This window comes from Suricata suricatta, chromosome 1 (genome assembly GCF_006229205.1).
Source record: "Suricata suricatta isolate VVHF042 chromosome 1, meerkat_22Aug2017_6uvM2_HiC, whole genome shotgun sequence".
NCBI classification, from domain to species: Eukaryota; Metazoa; Chordata; class Mammalia; order Carnivora; family Herpestidae; genus Suricata; species Suricata suricatta.
Window position 1 is genome coordinate 158,651,774 of NC_043700.1, and position 20,930 is coordinate 158,672,703.

At 36.0% G+C, this 20,930-nt stretch overlaps 1 protein-coding gene across 1 annotated transcript in view; it reads left to right on the top strand.

Annotated features, from left to right (window-relative positions):
* The window catches only part of KCTD8 (potassium channel tetramerization domain containing 8), a 262,619-nt gene that overhangs the window by 24,646 nt on the left and 217,043 nt on the right, over nucleotides 1-20,930 (top strand). The window lies entirely within an intron of this gene.

Consider the following 20,930-nt stretch of genomic DNA (forward strand, 5'->3'; position numbering starts at 1 on the left):
TCTCTCTCTCTCTCTCTCTCTCTCTCTCTCTCTCTCTCGTATTAAGTGTTTGACAAGGCTGGTGTTGTCACAGCATTGTCAGAACAAAGTGTGTCAAATTCCCAGATATTTATCAAGTAATCATTATAGACTAGACTTTTTCATGAGGTACATCAAAGTGTCTATATCATAAATATCCTTAACTTCAGTGAGCTTATGATACAGATGGGGAGACAAAATAAATGAGGTCTTTATGCTGAAAATAAAGATAGATATTAAAGACTCAGAGCCAAAAGAAGACATGAAAGGAGTAGATTATAGCCAGAGAAGATTTTGGGAGGTGATTGTAAGAGTGTAGGCTTGAGATGGCCCTAGCTTGAATTGAGCTGATGACAATGTAAAGGGAAAAGAGGGGAAGGATATGAGAAATATGGTGAAGAAATAGTCATTAGGGCTTCTCAACTGCTTATGGCATACAAGGGAGGTGGGGAGGTAGACACTAATGCTTCCATCCTAACTACACAGAAAAACTTATAAGCATATAGAAGGTGAGAGGTAGGACTGATTAGGGGCAGGAGGGAAATATCAAGTTGGTCATTATTGTCATAGAAATATCCATGAGAATTTGTACTTCTGTTCTCTTTAAAGTGTGCCTCATGCAAAGAGGATTGCTAATAAATACTCTAGATAGATTTCTGGGGATGACGCAAAGGTTGGAGATGGGGCAAATTTTGACTCTAAGTATTTTCTGGTCACTAACTCAAGACAACAAAGAGACCGTATGCCATATATACATAGTTGCTCTACTTTCAAAACTAGTAATTTAAAATCTCATGGCCCGTACATAATATCCCTTCCTACTAGCTTGTGTGATCACTTTCTGTTATAGCCACTTTCTCTCAATTCATCAGCCTACTTTTGTTCACTGCCCTCATTATCTAATTTGGGTTACAGGTTTATAATTGCAGTCACTCTCCCGGAAATAACCTAAATACACTTGTTCTTCTTTTTCTTTTTTGCCCCCAATCCCTTTCCCTTGATATAAGCGAAATACCTAGGCAATGCTGGAGAAAGCCACATAACAGAACAGATCACTTCTACTAAAAATCCATGAACCCTAGCCTTAAATAGACCTTCAGCACCACCTGGCAATTCCCCTTTGCTTCTCTGGTAAACTCTTCTAATCTTCACAATAGATTCTTATGCAATTTTGTTTTCAAACCTCCAGTTACCTCACCTATTCCTGACCATCACTTGAGCAAACACCTTTGCCTCTTTCTTTACAGGGAAAATGGAAGCCATTACATATATTCATCTTCTTGCTGCCAATGGTACAAACCTATCTAAATTGAATCCAATTTTTGTACTATAAGGGAGGAACTGTCCTTTCTGTCTGAGGATGGTTCTTCAGCTCTATGCTCTGGGTCCTTTCACTTCCGTCATATTAGGAATCTTACATTAATGATTACTAGTTATTTTATGGCATTCAGCCTCTCTTTCTCTCATCTGCAACTTTCCCATTAGCTTTCAAACTTGTTGGAGTTCTTTCCATTAAAACAATAATGAAATATTCCCAAAGTTCCTTATCTTTACCCAACTATCCTCTTACATAGTTGAATTTTTTAAAGTTATCTTTATCCAATTAGCACCTAATCAAGTGACCTTTGTGAAAGAATAGTCTATATTTTGATGTGAACATTTCCTTTTTTTTTTCACTTTACAGTTATGTCTCAGCACACTTTAAGCTGGCTTTTTGTCCTCAGCACGTCTTTAAAACAGTCCCTTTAAAGAGGCCCAGTGGTTTTCATCCATGTCATTAAATCCAGTAGCTGTCTTTCCTTCCTTATTCCCACGTCTTTTCAACATTTGCCATTGTTGACTGTTTGGTCTTGAAACACACTTCCTCTTAGCTTCTGTGCATATGGATGTTCAGCTTGTGCCTAACTGAGGGGATAAAACCAAATGTGTGATCTTCTACCCAAGCCTTGTAAAAAAGCATGAACAAGTGCCAGACCAGAGGAAAAAGATTTTTCTGTTTATCCATTCATAAAGAACACTCTTAGGATTCTTAATTTTAGGACACAACAGTAAGCTTATCTCATTGGCTCTTCTTTTTGTCTCTTATGTAGGATCATCATTCTCTACCTAGCATTTAAATATTAGAGTTACTTAAGTTTTATTCTGTCTCTCTCCTTACCATTCTCTTGTCACCCAGAGATCTCATCCACCATGATGCAATAATTACTTATATGCTGAAAGCTCCCAAATTTACACCCAAAGCAGACTTCTTTGAGTGCTATACCTATTGGTAACTCCTATTAAGAATTTTCAGGGCACCTGGGTGGCTCAGTTGGTTAAGCATCCAACTTTGGCTCAGGTCATGATCTTGTGGTTTGTGAGTTCGAGCCCCACATCGAGCTATGTGCTGACAGCTCAGAGCCTGGAGACCACTTCAGATTCTGTGTCTCCCTTTCTCTCTGCCCCTCCCCTGCTCACACTCTATCTCTCTCAAAAATAAATAAATATTAAAAAAATTAAAAGAATTTCTAGGTGAATATGTGAATGACATGTCTGATTTATTATATTCAAGTTAACAATTATGAACAAAATTCATAATCTCCCTCCTTCTCTCCCACTTCTACCAATACCTATCTAAGTTTCAGTGCTGTTTCTTTCAGTGATGGACATTTTATGCATTCTGATACTGAAGCCAGAAACCTGGTAATCTTCCTTTACACATTTCTCTTCTTGTTTTTCTTTTAGAGTTGAAAGGAATTGTAGCTGTTTGCTATTTTAAAACTGTTTTATCTGAGCCACAGAGACCTCTTGCAAGTCTGTGAATTTTCTGATATTTGATTCACAATTATTTGTGCATAATCATCTGAGCATTTTAGGAGAAAAAAAGGTCTTGACTATTCATGATTCTCAAAGGGGTCTTTTATCCAAAAAAATTGATAATATTAATCAAATTTTGATTAACATTCTTACTTTACTGAGGAACCTGAAAGAGAGGTTAATTCTGGCTAGAGCTAAACTTGGAGCTTGAACCTAGGCTCCTGACTTCCAGACCACTACTCTTTACCTTTTAAGGCATTTAGTGGTGAAAATCAAATTGGCTTCAGTAGAGGCCATCATCTCTTATCCCAAATAAAATTGCACTGATAGTAATTTAAACCTGAAGGTATTTGTTCTTTGTTGTGCCTAAGCATTGGAAAATTCCTGATTCATAAATTATTTCAGCTTCAAATAGGTTATGCTTATATGCAAAATAAAATTATATTTTCATCAGACTTCATACTTGAACAATTTTAGGGTGAGATCTTTTTAACTTGTTTGTACAAATTAATTTTCATTTTTTCATATGCTCTTTCTGTCTCTGACTTATGATTCCACTATCACCTACCCAATTCCCAAGTCCCAGTTTGCTGTTGAATGAAATGATTAAGCTCTGCTATGATCACAGGATGTCAAAAGCCACAAGGGAAACCTTGTACAAGATGTTTCTTGTATTAGCTTAATAGTTTAACTTTTTATATTAAGGTCTTTTAACCATCTTAGAGTACTCTTGTATGTGGTATTCAAAGGCAGGATTTTAGTTTTATTTATTTTTTTATCTACTACACAGAAATCTATCCTTTATTACTACAAAGAAATGTATCCTTTCTGCCTTAATTTATGATACCACACTGACTCATTACCTTGTTTTGTGATATGACCTTACTTGTGTATTAAATTGTGTTTTATGCTTTGGAGAGTCTCTGAGTCTCTGTTTTGGTCCATTTGCTTACTTTTGTTTATTCCAATGTAGTTTTCTCTATTCTTCCTCATGTTGATTTCATTCGTAGGTTTCCTTTTTCTGTTATGAAGGGTATTGTATCTCACTGCATTTTTTAGCTGGTTATTTGGTATTTTCTAGTGTAGAAAAACATTCATGGTTTTTGTAAATTGATCTTGTATTGTATCAAATTCTTTTGTTGTTTTCATAGTTTGTCTAATTCTATCATTTCTCTCTGTTGTAGACCATCATATTATCTAAAAGACAGGTTTATTCCTTGTCTTTGAGTCTTTTGGCTTTTATTTCTTTTTCTTTTCTTTTCTGGTTTGTTTTTGTTAATAGTACTTTCCAGGGTTTATAGTACTATCTAGAGCATATATAATCTTGCAGTTACTTGGACAACCTTCAATTCTGGAAGTCCCCTGAAATTCAAAATACAGTTTTGTATGAATGCCTACCTTTTTTTTTTAATGTTTTTTATTTGTTTTTGAGAGACAGAGAGAGACAGTGTGAGCAGGGGAGGGTCAGAGAGAGAGGGAGATATAGAATCTGAAGCAGCTCCAGACTCTGAGCTAGCTGTCAACACAGAGCCCAGTGCTGGGCTCGAACCACGAACCGCAAGATCATGGCCTGAGCTGAAGCTGGACACCTAACTAACTGAGCCACCCAGGCGCCCCTATGAATGCCTACCTTAATTGAAAAAGGAATGTGTCTAAAGTTTTTCTCTTAAATAAAGTGTTTAAGTATGTTTACTTTAGGTATTAGTTCATAACTATCACTAACATTAGACTGTTCCTTCTATTCCTAGGGAGTGGATGTCTTTTTAAATTATAAATAAGGTTTAAATTCTATCCAATTTGTTTTTCTTTAGCTTTTGAAATAATCATATGTTTTCTCTTTGTTAGTATAGTGATATAATGAATTATATTGGTGTATTCTTTGTATTAATATATTCTCACAATTCTACCTGATCATTTTGAATTTTATTTTAATGTACCTTTTCATTTGGCTAATATTTTATTTTGGAATTTGCAATACATTTGTGTTTGAATGTACTTATCATATTCTTTCTGTACTGTCTTTATCTAATTTTGAAATTAAAATTACATTAGCTTTATAAAAGTGACAGCTTTTTTTCTGCTTTTCCTTGAAAGGTGTAAATGATTTGTTCCTTGATAGTTCAGCAGAATTCACCAAGGCCAGAGGATTTGGGCGAGGAAGAGACTTTACTTTTAAATTTATCTAATACTTATTGATCTCAAGTTTTCTATTTAATTTCATACTAATTTGACATTTTGTGTCTTTCCAGTAATAAGGTTTGCTTAGGTTTTTAAATTTAGTAGCACATGGGTGCTCGTAATATTTCTTTATTATCATTTTAATATTCTTTTGTCTCTATATTTTTTCTTACTTTTGTCTTTTATTTGTACATTCTCCCACTGTCCCTCCTCCTGTTTCTTACTCTCCCTTGTGCCTCTTTGCCTTCTTTCCCCTTTTCCTCTCTTTCTCTCTCTTCCCCTTTTCTCTCTTTCCCAAAATTAATTGCTAGATTCTGCTTGCTAATCTCCTTAATGCTATTAATTGTTTTGTTTTTCCTGATTTTTTGTGGGTTTGTTCGCTCTGTATTGATATTCATTCGTGTCTTTATTATTTTTTTCCTCCTTGATTCTCTGGATTCACTCTGTTCTCTTTTCTAATTTCCAAATTCATTGATTAGTTCATTTTTTTCCAACCTTCCATTTAAGTGGAACTTTTTAAGTGTTTTATACATGCTGATATTCATTATTCAGTATATTTTTCTAAAATAATTTTTCTTTTCTTTTTTTAGTATGTTATATAGTAGTATTTTACTTGGTTTTCCTTTTTTCAATTCCTTTTTTATTGATTGCTGATTTTTATTGCCTTTGAATCAGATATCTTTTTTTTTTTTTTTTTTTGAGATACAGAGACAGAGACAGAGTGAGAGAGTGATTTGAGCGGGGAAGGGCAAAGGGAGAGGATGAGAGAGAATCCCAAGCAGCTCCAAGCCCAGTGCAGAGCCCAACATGGGCTTGTTCCCATCACCATGAGATCATTACCTGAGCCAAAATCAAGAGCCAGATGCTCAACCAACTGAGCTACCCAGGTGCCTGGAACCAGATATCTTTCATGTAGTTAAGCAGCTGCTGCTGGTTCCTATCTGGCAGATGGTATGGGGCAGAAAATGATTCTTCCAAAGCAGTGTTTAGGAGAGGCAAGAGCAGAGTGTCTCTGAAACTAATCCTCAGGTACTGTGTCTAGCCACACTCTGCCACATGGTATTATAATTCCACAGCAGCTTTCTCATAGTTTTACATTGGTTCTTCAGATCTATGATTCCCTCTGTGTTTGTTATAAGGGTGATTTTTAGGTAAGAAGCAGTACCCTGTGCTAGTTTGACATCCTGTCAAACTAGTATTTTCTATTCATTGATTCTTTTAGCATTCAACAACTATTGATTAAGCAATGACAATGTCCAGAATAGTTACAGATTCTGAGGAGTAAGTCATGAAAAAGACACTGTAAACTTCTGCCTGTTAGTACTTACATTTTTATTAATAAAAAAAAATCTTGTTTCTAGGTCAAAATGAAATATATCCTTCTGTTTATAAATGCAGAACTAACTGCTTTGTCAGACTTAATTTGATGTAAGCATGGTCATGTGATATTAGGCATTAAGACAAGTGGAAGACTGGCTGACCATAGTATCTGCTTCATTACCTTTTGTCTTTTTGGATGCAGACAAGACTAAAATTAGTAAATCACATTTTAATAGTGGAAAAGCTTATAGTTAGTGGCAGTTTTCTCTCTTTTAAAAAAGTATGTAGGGGCACCTGGGTGTGTTGAGTGTCCAACTTAGGCTAAGGTCATAATCTTATGGTTCATGAGTTTGAGCCCCACATTGGGCTCTCTGCTGTTAGCATGGAGTCTGCTTCGGATCCTCTGTTCCCCCTCTGTCTGCCCTATCCCTGCTCATGCTTCTCTCTCAAAAATATATAAAACATTACAAAAAAAATCTAAAAAACTTTTGTAAAATTTTAGTTTTGGTTTGCTAGAACTGCCATAACAAAGTACCATACTCTGGGTGGCTTTAACAATAGAAATTTATTTTCAATTATGGAGGGTAGAAATCTGAGATAAAGAAAAAGTCTTAAATCAATATGGTGGCAGGATTGGCTTCTTATAAGGCCTCTTTCCTCGGCTTATAGATGGCTGTATTCTACCGGTGTCTTCACATGATCTTCCCCCTGGTATGTTTGTGTACCAATCTTGTCTTCTAATAAGGACACCAGTAATATCAGATTAGAGCCTACCCTAATGATCTTTTTAAACCTTAATTACCACTGTAAAAGTCTTGTCTCCAAATACGGTCATATTCTGAGGTATCAGGGGCGAGGGCTTCCTCATATTAATTTGGGGGATACAGTTCAGTCCTTAATAATGAGAATTATATAACAATGAAGAGTTTCTTAATATGATAGACATCATTAAACGACAGTCTTTGTGATTAAATTAGCAGAAATATATATAATTTCCATGTTAACTTGGTAGTTGACTTTTTGTGGTAGTGATGTTACCATGCATTTAGCTTTTCAGGGCTGATATCAGAAGCAGTTGCTTAACTTCTTTCTGGTCAGGAAACCTGATTTGTAGAGGGAAAATGTCACATAATAATATCAAACAGGAGGTCCTTAACATTTTGTAAATGTTATTCTTTTCAGAATTTCTCATGTTTCTTTACTAAATTTTGCTTATAAGTGTAGAGGTAAAATTTATTGTCAGAGAAGAGAGAATGGCTGTTTACATTTTGTGTGTATATAGGAATCTGTCAAATTATGTAGAAGAGTAGGGTCATTTAGTAGGAAGAGCTCTAAGAAAGCTGGGCTGAGAGCAAGGACAGTTATATGAGACTCTAGGAACTGCTACTATATATGGAGTCAGATATATATAGCAGAATATATACTGGCAGGTGACCAGAGGTCCTGTTGGAGAAGTTGGTGAAAGACACAGGATGGTCTCCTTAAGGCCCTAGATATGTCTTTAGAAAAGATTGGCCTGCCCATATTGGTTAATAGTGTCTCTCTGGACCTGCAGAGAAGACAGTGTTCATTGCATAAGATCAAACTAGCACCTATTTGTTTAATGATGGATAGTGTCTGATAAAACCTGTATAAATTATCTACTCAGTACTATGTTATGAGGTGTAGTTCAGTGTGAAATTATGATATCATTTACATTGTTTTTACCATCAGCACCTGAAAATATGTAAGTTCTCTCTGAATGAGTTTTACTATTAAGTCCAGTCACAAGGCTTATTCAGAAGTTTCATTAAATACCTGCAGAAGAAAGTAAACTTATCTTTAGGATAAAACTTTCAGTGTATGGATCACTGATTACAGAACTCTTCCTTTTATGTTTTAAGCAGCTCACCTTGTGTTCATGCTCAGTGGGATTAAAAAATATTTCTTTATCATTCTTGATTCAAGTAAACAATAATCTCATGGTACATTAATTACTTACTTCTTTTTCCCTGCTAACTTTTTACCCTCCGTTTGTCTTTAGAATTCTGGGTTTGTCTTTAGAGGGAGATGAAGTTTATTGTCTCTTGTGGACCATTCTCAAGAACTTTTTCCAGTTTAAATTAACAGAGGAATTGGGTCACTTTTTATTAAGCAAACAGACTTGTAGACATTCTCTGGAATCACAGCTGTGTCAGTAAATGAGCTGCAGAGAAGCTCTTTTTCATTGATGTCTTGACAATTAACAAAATAATTAACAGCATGGCTATTTTACTAATGGAATATTCTGTGTTCAGAGTGTTGTGACTAGTTACTTCAAAAATTGCTAAAGAGTGGAAAAGCATGTACCCTGCATCTTGGAAAAGATGTTCACTGAAGAAACAATGTAAATGTGTCAGCTTTATTAATTTAGGTCTGGTACTATTGACATTGTGTGCCCAATAATTCTTTGTTGTGGGGTTGACCTCTGTAGGGTGTTTAGTGGCATTCCTAACCTCTGCCCAATAGATTCCAGTAGCACAGCCTACTGGTCTCCCTGGCCCAAATGTGACAACAAAAATTTCCCCTGATACAAAATCCTCCTAATTGAGATTCACATACTTGGATGTTAACATTTACCTGGAAAATTAAGCAATCAAATTTATGGTTGGTAAAATGAGCCAGTCCCTTTGCTAACCAAAACCAATGGCAAGAGAAATAACAACAGCTGTTACTGCCACTATGGGCTGAGGACATGGAAAGGAATCTTTGCTGGATATGAACCAAGTACTAGGTGTTATGTTAGGTCCTTTATGTTATTTCATTTAAATCTCCTAATTGACCCATGAAGAAGGACATTGTTCTCATTCTTACTACCACAAGAACCGAAGTGTGATTAAGCTACCTACCTGAGGTCAAATATCTACTCAGCAGTGCAAGTGGGATGAAACCTAGCCAGACTCATCCTTCAAAGCCTCTTTTTTTTTTCTGTCTCATTCTACTGTACCCTTCAAACACTTTCTTCTGTAGGTTCTGCTACTTCTGTTAATGTAACATGGTTCTAAGCATGCAGGGTTGTATTCTGTTTTATTTTTATATATTAATAAAATTATTCTCTCTAATTCAAATAAGATATAGCTTTCTTTTTTAAAAGCACACAATACAAACTTGGGGGGAACTTCTTTAAATTATACCTAGTCTCCAAAAATTCTAATATAGGTTCTTTATTGACTAAGAGGTTGGTTCTGTCTCCTCCTCCTACTCCTGAATACCCAAATTGAAAATCGCACTAATAGTATTTCTCAAACCAATTAATATCTCAAACCAATTAATAATAAATCCTTTAATTTATAAAATAAGAGACTTTTTTAATAACAAAATTTGATAGATTTAAATTCAGTACTTTTGATTATTCCCTTAGAGAGATGGGACTGATCAGCAACTAAATTGCTAATAAGTAGATAGAAAAACTGAGGAGAGGCAACAATCTATACTAAGGGTGTGAAACTTTGAGATTTCCTATTTTGTTGCTAAAGAATGCAGTGTATTACACTTAGCATAGACATTTACAAAGATATTTCTAAGTAGCAAAAATAAGAATGAATGGCATATATTTTAGGAGCAGTTAATTAATGCCCATGCTCAGATTATGTAATTGCTGTTAAGTGCAGAATAATTTAAAGAAAGAAAAAAGAGATCCATAGTTAAAATTGGAAACTATAGCACTATTATGAACAGGCATTGTGACTCTTTTTCTATAAGGATTCTGGGCTTTCTCCCAATAGTAGCTACATCAAACACTGAAACATCTGAAACAGATGTTGCATATTTCCCCCCATAATTTCCAAGTATTTTATCTATTAGAAAATGTAGGTAAGCAATAAGGAGTCATACCATACCTCTATCACTCATGTATTGTGATAGGACTTTTGTGAACTGTTTGGGGAGGTGCTTTGCAAAGTCTAATCTTCAGACAATTGTCCTATTTCTTGGAAGTAAACATATACCATATGTCACTAAATATAAAACCAGAGGGTATGAAGAAACATTTTGCTTTCAGGGAAACCCACTTATAGTATCTCAGTTATTTGAGTCAAACAAAGAAGAAAACAATAATTTGTTCATGAAGACATTCTACAAATCTCTTGTCTTCCTGTTGGAAACTTACTATCACTTTTTTCCCTTCTATGCCCTCCTAAAAAGCAGCTAATTTTTGTTTCTGGACAGATGTCATCCTAAGGACCATGAACCCTGCTCTATTTTAAATGTTTAATTGTAGTTCCTTTAGAGCCTTCATTTTCTGACTTGTTTTAATTAGCTTCCTGAAGGTTTTATAATCCTTCCCTATAACTCCAATAATACTATGAATGCTATGTTAGGAATTATTATTTTATTCCATGAGGGAGACTTTCTTAGGATTTTCCTGATCTTTTCTCTGAGTGCCTAGGGGACAAGTCTGGAGAAGGATGTGAACTCTATCTATATTTACAGTTCTCAGGGATTTCACTTTCTCTCAGTCTCCAGCAGTTGACCAGTCATCTAGCTTAGGAGTGGCAGATCATGGCATTCTCTGTATTTTTTTATAAATAAACTTCTATTGGGAGAGTGGAGCCAAGATGGCAGAACAGCATGGAAGTGTTTTTTGTGTGTTGTGCCCATGAAATACAGCCAGATCAATACTAAACCATTCTGCACACCTAGAAAACTGATTGGAGCCTTGACACAGCAATCTGCACAACCTGAACCACAGAATTCAGCAGGTGCATGGCATGGAGGGAAGGAAGCTGTTTTGCTTGCAAAGAGAGGACAGAGACAGAGGGAGAGTATGGGAAAGCACCCCCCTTGCCCCCAAAAGCAGCTGGAGAGAAAGTGGAAAAGTGGAAACAGCCACAGGGACTCAACTAAAAAGGGAGAAAATAGAAAGGAAAGAGTTTAAATTCCATTAAGACTCTATAATCGGGGGAGCACAGAGTGTGAAACTCCACAGCTCAATACCTGGTCGTACTCTGGTGGGACGGGTGAATCCCCAGGAGCAGAGTGGGGTCTGGGAAGTCCTCAGGCCACATGAGAAGAAGTGAGCCCACTGCTGGAATGACATTTGATAGAGGCTGTATGGCCACTTGGTCCTAGCAGACCCCGAAGAACAACCACTTTCACTGGTGCTGGAACAAGGTCATTAAGGGTGAAGCCTGGTGCCAGATGTGTGTTGTGATTTTCCATAATCCCTGAAACATTGCTGCTACACGATGGTATGAACTTCTTATGGGGCAGACTGCCACTCAGCCTCAGTCTCTGGACATTGGCAGGAGCATGGTCCTCTGAACGTTCCTGGGTGTGGCTAGCACCAGGTCATTGCTTGGTGAGAGCTTCTGCCAGAGGATCTGAGCAGGTCAAAGCCTCAATCTGTCAGAAGTAAGGTGTCGGGAAATACAGCTGCATCTGAGATAAAACTCATGAGAGAGTTGCCATTTGGCAAACTGACAGCTTGGTCATAGACAGTATAAAAGCAGGGAGTGGATGGAAGCGGGAGACAGAGGACTGGTGCACAATCACTGGTTGGGGAGAGCACAGAGTTCTGATACTAGAGACTGGGAAGCTGGATGATGCCATTTTCACCCTTCCTGTGCATGTGCATACGCACCTACAGGCACCACAACAATCAACCCCAGTGAGCTAAGCAGCACTGTCTAGAGGAGAAGGGTGCCATTACACTAAGCCCTGCCAAACTGGGCCAACCTCACTCTTCAGGAACACCACAAATCTCTCCACCTACTTAGTTTACAGACTATAACATGCTTCATAGTTTGATTTCTAGGGGAAAACAATGTAATTTCAATCTTATTTCAGTCTGTTCACTGATCCATCTCTTCAATTTTCTCTTTTTTCCTTTTTCATTTCTTTTCTTAAATACAGAAAGAGGAAAATTTTATTTTTATTTTCAATTTTTATTAAAAATATTTTTCTATATTTTTTATGAATTTTTTACCTTTTTGTAAATTTTTCAAATTCACTTCCATCATTTCATTTTATTCTATTTCTTTGCATTCATTTATTCAAATTTTCAAATGCTTTCCTTTTTTTCCTGTTTTCTTTTTTTCCATTCCCCCCTCATTTTTTTCTCTAATCTGTCAAGCTCCTTTCAGTAACCAGAAAAAAACACACCTACAATCTAGCATCATTTATTTGTTTTGTGTGTGTGTTGTTTTTAATTTTTTAATTTTGATTTTTATAACCTTGTTAATTCCTTTTCTTTCTTCAAAATGACAAAATGAAGGAATTCACCCTGAAAGAAAGAGCAAGAAGAAATGACAGCCAGGGACTTAATCAACACAGATACAAACAAGATGTGTGAGCCAGAGTTTAGAATCATGATAATAAGAATATAAGCTGAGGTGGAAAATAGATTATAATTCCTCTCTGCAGAGATAGAAGGAGTGATAGCTAGTTAGGATGAAATAAAAATGCTATAACTGATGTGCAATCTCAAACAGATACTATTGTGCCAAGGGTCGATAAGGCAGAGCAGCAAATCAACGATATAAAAGATGAAAAGCTTATGGAGAATAATGAAGTAGGAAAAGAGAGAGAGACTAAGGAAAAAGAGCATGATTTAAGAATTAGAGAAATCAGTGACTTATTAAAAAGGAATAACATCAGAATCATAGGGGTCCCAGAAGATGAAGAGAGAGAAAAAAGGGTAGATAGGTTATGTGAGCAAATCATAATGGAAAACTTTCCTAACCTGAGGAAAGACACGGACATCAAAATCCAGGAAGCACAGAGGACTCCCACAAGATTCAACAAAATCCGACTGTCAACAAGGCATATCATAGTCAAATTCACAAAATGCTCAGGCAAGGAAAGAATCATGAAAGCAGCAAGGGAAAAAATGTCCTTAACTTACAAAGGAAGACATATCAAGTTTGCAGTAGACCTATCTACAGAAAGTTGGCAGGCCAGAAAGGAGTGGCAGGATATATTCAATGTGCTGAATCAGAACAATATGCAGCCAAGAATTCTTTATTCACCAAGGCTGTCATTCAAAATAGAAGGAGAGATTAAAAGTTTCCCAGGCAAACAAAAGTTACGAGAATTCATGACCATGAAACCAGCCCTACCAGAAATTTTAAGAGGGACTCTTTGAGGGAAGAAAAGATGGGGAAAAAATGACCAAAAGCAATAAAGACTAGAGAGGACCAGCGAACACCACTAGAAACTCCAATTCTACAAAAAACATAATGACAGTAAACTTATATCTTTCAGTACTCACTCTCAACATCAATGGACTAAATGCTCCAATCAGAAGAATAGGGTAACAGAATAAATAAGAAAACAATATCCAGCTATATGCTGTTTACAAGAGACACACTTTAGATCTAAATACATCTTCAGATTGAAAGTAAGGGGATGGAGAACCATCTATCATGCTAATGGGTGACAAATCAATGCTAATGGGCAACAAAAGAAAGCCAGGGTAGCCATACTTATATCAGACAATCTAGACTTTAAAATAAAGACTGTGTCAAGAGATGAGGATGGGCCTTATATCATAATTAAGGGGTCTATCCATCAAGGAGACCTAACAAATATAAACACTTATTTTCCAAATATATACATCAATTAATCACAAACATAAAGAAACTCATTGGTAATAATACCATAATAGTAGGGGACTTCAACACCCCACTTACAGCAATGGATAGATCATCTAACCAGAAAATCAAAAAGGAAACAATGACTTTGAATGACACACTGGACCAGATGGACTTAGCAGATTTATTCAGAACTTTTCATCCTAAAGCAGCAGAATATACATTCTTCTCCAGTGCACCTGAATGTTCTCTAGAAAAGATTACACACTGGAACACAAATCAGCCCTCAACCAGTACAAAAAGATTGAGATTATACTGTGCATATTTTCAAACCACAACGTTGTTAAACTTGAAATCAACCACGAGAAAAAATTGGAAAGATAACAATAGTTGGAGACTAAAAAAACATCCTACTAAATAATTAATGAGCTAACCAAGAAGTTAAAGAGGAAATTAAGAAGTACATGGAACCCAATGAAGATGATAACACCACAGCCCAAATCCTCTGGGACACAGCAAAGGCAGTTATAAGAGGGAAGTATTTAGCAATCCAGGCCTTCCTAAAGAAGGAAGAAAGGTCTCTGACCTTACACCCTAAAGAACTGGAAAAAGAACAGCAAAGAAAAGCTGAAACCAGCATAGACAGTAAGTAATAAAAATTAAAGCAGAAATCAATGTTATTGAAACTGAAAAAAAAAAAAACCCAGTAGATCAGATCAGTGAAACCAGAAGCTTATTCTTTGAAAGAATTAACAAAATTGTTAAACCCCTAACCAGTTTGGTCAAAAAGAAAAAGGAAAGGACCCAAATGAATAAAATCAAGAATTAAAGAGGAGAGATCACAACCAACACAGCAGAAATAAAACAATAATAAGAGATTATGAGCAATTATACACCAATAAAATGGGCAATCTGGAAGAAATGGACAGATTTCTAGAAACAAACTACTGAAACTGAAACAGGGAGAAGTAGAAAATTTGAACAGATCCATAACCAGTAAATAAATCTAATTAGTAATCAAAACTCTCCCAAAAAACAAGATTCCAGGGCCATATGACTTTTCAGGGGAATTCAATCAAACATTTAAGGAAAGGGTTAACACTTAATCTCTTGAATCTGTTCTAAAGAATAGAAATGGAAGGAAAACTTACTCTTTTTATGAAGCTAGCAGTACCTTGATTCCAAAACCAGACAAAGACCCACTAAAAAGGAAAGCTATAGACCAATTTCCCTGATGAATGTGGGTGCAAAAATCCTCAACAAGATATTAGCCAACTGGATCCAACAATACATCAAAAAAATTATTCACCATGACCAAGTGGGATTTATACCTGGGATGGAGGGCTGGTTCAATATCCACAAAACATTCAGTATGATTCATCACATCAATAAAAGAAAGGACAAGAATCGTGAGCCTCTCAAAAGATGTAAAGAAAGCATTTGAAAAAATACAGCATCTTTTCTTGATAAAAACCCTTAAGAAAGTAATGATAGAAGGATCATACCTCAAGACCATAAAAGCCATATATGAAAGACCCAACGCTAATATCATCCTTGATGGGGAAAGACTGAGAGCTTTCCTTGCGCCTAAGGTCAGGAACAAGACACGGATGTCCACTCTCACCACTACTATTCAACATAGCATTGGAAGTCTTAGCCTCAGCAATCAGATGACACAAAGAAATAAAAGGCATCCAAATTGGCCAGGAGGAGGTCAAACTTTCACTCTTCACAGATGACATGATCCTCTATATGGAAAACCCAAAATCTTCCACTAAAAAACTGCTAGAACTTATCCATGAATTCAGCAAAGTGACAGGATATAAAATCAATGCACAGAAACCGGTTGTATTCCTATACACCAACAATGAAGCAACAGAAAGAGAAATCAAGGAATCGATCCCAAGTACAATTGCACCAAAACCTGTAAAATACCTAGGAATAAATGTAACCAAAAAGGAGAAAACTCTATACACTGAAAACTATAGAATGCTTATTAAAGAAATTGAAGAAGACACCAAAAAATGGAAAAATATTTCATGCTCCTGGATGAGAAGAACAAATATTGTTAAAATATCAGTACTACTCAAAGCAATCTACATATTCAATATAATCCCTATCAGAATAACATGAGTATTCTTCACAGAGCTAGAAGAAATAATCCTAACATTTGTATGAAACCAGAAAAGACCCTGAATATCCAAAGCAACCTTGAAAAACAAAAACAAAGCAGGAGGCTTCCAATTCCAGACTTCAAGCTGTATTACAAAGCTGTAATCATCAAGATAGTATGGTACTGGCATAAGAACAGATACTCAGATCCATGGAACAGAATAGAGAACCCAGAAATGGATTCTCTACAAACTAGTGGCCAACTAATCTTTGCAAAGCAGGAAGGAATATTCAGTGGAATAAAGACAGTCTCTTTAGCAAATGGTGTTGGGAAAACTGGTCAGCGACATGCAGAAAAATGAAGCTGGACCACTGTCTTACACCATTCAAAAAATAAACTCAAAATGGATGAAAGACTTAAATGTAAGACAGGATGCCATCAAAATCCTTGAGGAGAAAGCAGGCAAGAACCTCTTTGGCCTTGGCCACAGCTATTTCTTACTTAACATGTCTCCGGAGGGAAGGGAAACAAAATAAAAAATGAACTATTGGGACCTCATCAAATAAAAAGCTTCTGCACAGCAGAGAAAACAATCAGCAAAATTAAAAGGCAACCAATGGAATGGGAGAAGGTATTTGTAAATGACGTATCCGATAAAGGGTTAGTATCCAAATCTATAAAGAACTATCAAATTCAATACCCAAAAAACAAATAATATAGTGAAAAAATGGGCAAAAGACATGAATAGACACTTCTCCAACGAAGACATCCAGATGGCCAACCGACACACGAAAAAAAGCTCAACATCACTCGTCAATAGGGAAATACAAGTCAAAACCACAATGAGATTCCACCTCACACCTGTCAGAATGGCTAACATTAACAACTCATGCAACAACACATGTTGGCAAGGATGCGGAGAAAGAGGATCTCTTTTGCACTTTTGGTGGGAATGCAAACTGGTGCAGACACTCTGGAAAACGGTATGGAGGTTCTTAGAAAAAAAATTAAAACTAGAACTACCCTATGAACCAGCAATTGCATTACTAGGTATTTATCCAAGGGATATATGTATGCTGTTTCAAAGTGACTCATGTACCCCAATGTTTATAACAGCACTATTAACAATAGCTAAAGAATGGAAAGAGCCCAAAAGCCCATCTATGGATAAATGGATAAATAAGATGTGGTAGAGTATCACTCAGCAATCCAAAAGAACGAAATCTTGCCATTTGCAACTACGTGGATAGAACTAGAGGGTATTATGCTAAGCAAAATTAGTCAGAGAAAGACAAATATCATATGACTTCACTCATATGAGGACTTTAAGATACAAGACAGATGAACACAAGTGAAGAGAAGCAAAAATAATATAAAAACAGAGATGAGACAAAAACACAAGAGACTCTTAAATATGGAGAGCAAACAGAGGGTTACTGGAGGGGTTGCAGGAGGGAGGATGAGCTAAATGGTTAAGGGGCATTAAGGAATCTACTCCTTAAATCATTGTTGCACTTATGCTAACTAACTTGGTTGTATATTTAAAAAATGAATTAAAATAAAAAATAAATTTATATATATACATATAAATTTCATATATATATGAAAACACTCGATGTCTGGCCCTATGAAGTTTTCTGATTTCTTCTTCCTACTGTCCAGATGTATCTTGGTTATTTAAATTACCGTTCACCTCTTGTCTCTTCCTATAGGCATTAACTCTCCTTAGATTTGGGGTCAGGTAATTTTCCTGTGACTTTGGCACCACATGAAGTTCATGTTGTGAAATTGCTTTTTGTTCATTGCTATAAGACTGAATATTTGTGCCCCCTCAGAATTTATATATTAAATTCTAATGCTGCATTTAATGGCAGTTTGAGGTGGGGTCTTTGAAAGGTGATTAGGTCATGGAACTGGAGCCCTCATGGATGGGATTATTTTCAGAGAGCTCCCTTATACCTTTTACCCATGTGAAGACACAGTGAAAAGATGGCTGTCTGTGAACCACTAAGTGGATCCTCACCAGACACTGAATCTGTCAGTGCCATGATCTTGTACTTCACAGATTCCAGAACTGTGAGAAATAAATTTCTGTTATTTGTAAGCTGCCAAACTGTGGTATTCTGTTATAGCATCCAAATGGACTAACACATGCATCACATTTTGTTTAAAGTTGGGAGTGAAGATCTTTCAACTCTATATTTCTAAGTGTTGCTCATCTTTTAGGAACATTTTCTGTGTGTCAGGTGCTGTGCGTGATATTAATTAACCTTAGGAGATACACACTATTTGTTTTTACCATGATGAGCGAAATTTATGGTTCCTTAATGGTCCTCACACAGACATTGCAAAGGATCTCTATCGTAACACTCATCAGAGCATGTTTAGGTGAAATATTTGTGAACTTGTCTATTCTGCTAGACTCTGGGTTCACCGATGAGCAGGACATATCTATGCTTTGTAAATCCACAGCCTGCACAGTGCCTGGAACTCAGTATTTACTTAAATCAGTTTTGTTAGATGAAACCAATTAGTGTCACTGACATATTGCTAATAATAATAATTGTGTGTGTATATTCTTTTTTTAAGCTTATTATTATTTTATTTTTACTGAAGTATAGTTGATATACAATGTTACATTGGTTTCAGGTGTACAACATAGTGATTCAACATGTCTATATGTTATGCTGTGCACACCACTAGTGTAACTTACATTTGCCAGCATGTTTTTTTGTTTTGTTTTGCCTTTTTTTTTTTTTTTTTTTTTTTGAGAGACAGAGAGAGACAGCATGAGCAGGGGAGGGTCAGAGAAAGAGGGAGACACAGAATATGAAGCAGGCTCCAGGCTCTGAACTAGCTGTCAGCACAGAGCCTGACATGGGGCTCGAACCCACGAACCATGAGATCATGACCTGAGCTGAAGCCAGATGCTTAACCGACTGAGCCACCCAGGCAGCCCCATTTGCCACCATGTAATGCTATTATAACACTATTGACTGCATTTCCTATGCTGTAATTTTATTCCTATGACTTATTCTTTCCATTACTGGAAGTCGTTATAAGACTAATTTTAACTTCTTGATTAGAAAACAAATACTTAACAATTGCATACTTATTTTGCCTTACTGTTAGAACATATCTGATAACATATATTCAAAACTGTACCTATAGATGCATGGCTGATCAGGCAAAGAGTATGTTGTTTACATATATTTGCCATAAAATTAAACTTTTTTCTTGCGTGGCAGTTCTCTGAGAATTATCTGACTGTGAATAATATTTTTTCATGTAGCTCATCAGGCCCAGAAAAATTAAATAATATTTTAATTAACATTTGTAATCAGCTTTTCCTATTCTTGGGTCTACTGGTTTATATCCATTTAAACAAATTGAATTGTAAAGATAAGTTAAATACAGCCTTTCAAAGCCAACTTCAGATTGATTTTCTTTTCTCTGTCATGTACTTTATCAACTCACATTTTCATCATTCATTTATGTGTTCACCCATTTACTAAATCACATGTGTGTTGTAAGCTAATAACTGTCATCTCTGGGTAGATCTAGAATTTGCTCAAATCAGGGTGATGGACTTTTCCTGAAAACACTGTGCTTTAATTTTTAAAATCACAATGAGACAGAAATTTCAAGACATCAGGGGATACAGACTGGACCAAATACTTTTACCATTCACTTATTTTATGATCAAATAGTTTAAGCAGTGTTCACCAGTTAATTGAACTTCTGGTTCTCTGCCTAAAGGTGATATTATTCAGTTGTCCCAGTAGGTCCAGGCTCTGGGTTATCATTATTCTTTTAATGACTAAGATTAATGAGTGAAGATGTCTTACCTTGCAGACAAGTTAAATACTTATAGGCTTAGGGATAGGCTTTTGACTCCTTTTTCTCAGAGTAGAAGTTATGAATCTTTGAATGGCATTTGAACATAACTTTTTAAACTCATAACACTTCAGAGAAAGTTTATCTCCTTTTAAACATAAATAAAAGAGCAAATAATTTCTAGGAAACGAGAGAATATTTGGTTTTCTTCTTTTTTATTGCACTTTGCAGTCTCTAGCTTTGGAAAAGGCATACAGACCTTAGAGAAGCTTGTTTAGGACAATAGATCCAGTATATGCAGTCTGCTAATGCTACCAGCTTCCCACAAGTAAGGAGACTTTTTTTCCAGTGGGTGTTGGTTGGGGGGTGTGTTTTTCAGGGCTTGGGGAGGAGATTTTTCTTAAGGATATGTTGTAGACAGGGATACAAATCCAAGTAGAACATGGTGCTTTCTTTTAGGTAGTTTATAATCAATCTAACCAGAGTAACATTCACCCAATGATTACAAAGCAGTATGATAAATTCTTTTGAGTCACTAATTTACTAGGATAGGTGCTATTATTTTATTTTAAAATGGTTTTCAAGGCTGATATTGCCACAAAAGTCTCTTTGTAGATAAAGTGCTCTCCTAGACCGTAGTAGCCTTTGAGCTATAATTTGGACATACATTTTAATAAACTTTGTTTTCTAATTTTTGTGGGAGATATAAGTGAAATTCTGATCACAAGGTAGGAAAAGCTGGTAAAGACACAAAAAAATTAATTTCAAAAATCTGGCTCTCAGGGGCAATTTTCTGTGTAAGTGAAAAGCCAAAAGCAGCTCCTAACAACATCATTGTATTACAGTGATCATAGTTCAGAGCTTGGAGCATTGAAGTCAGACACACGGGGATTCAATTTCTGGTTCAATATTAATTGTGTGATCTTGGATAAGTTACTTGATTGCTCTAAGTATCATTTCCTCATGTGTGTGATGCCTCAGAATTTTTTTGAAGATTAAAAGAAATTATGATTGTAAAAATTTATAGTATAGTTCCTGGTAGGCAACGAGCCCTCAGAATATAGTTACTATCTTTATGTTACTGAAATAATACCCCCAAAGCAGTTTCAAAATATTTT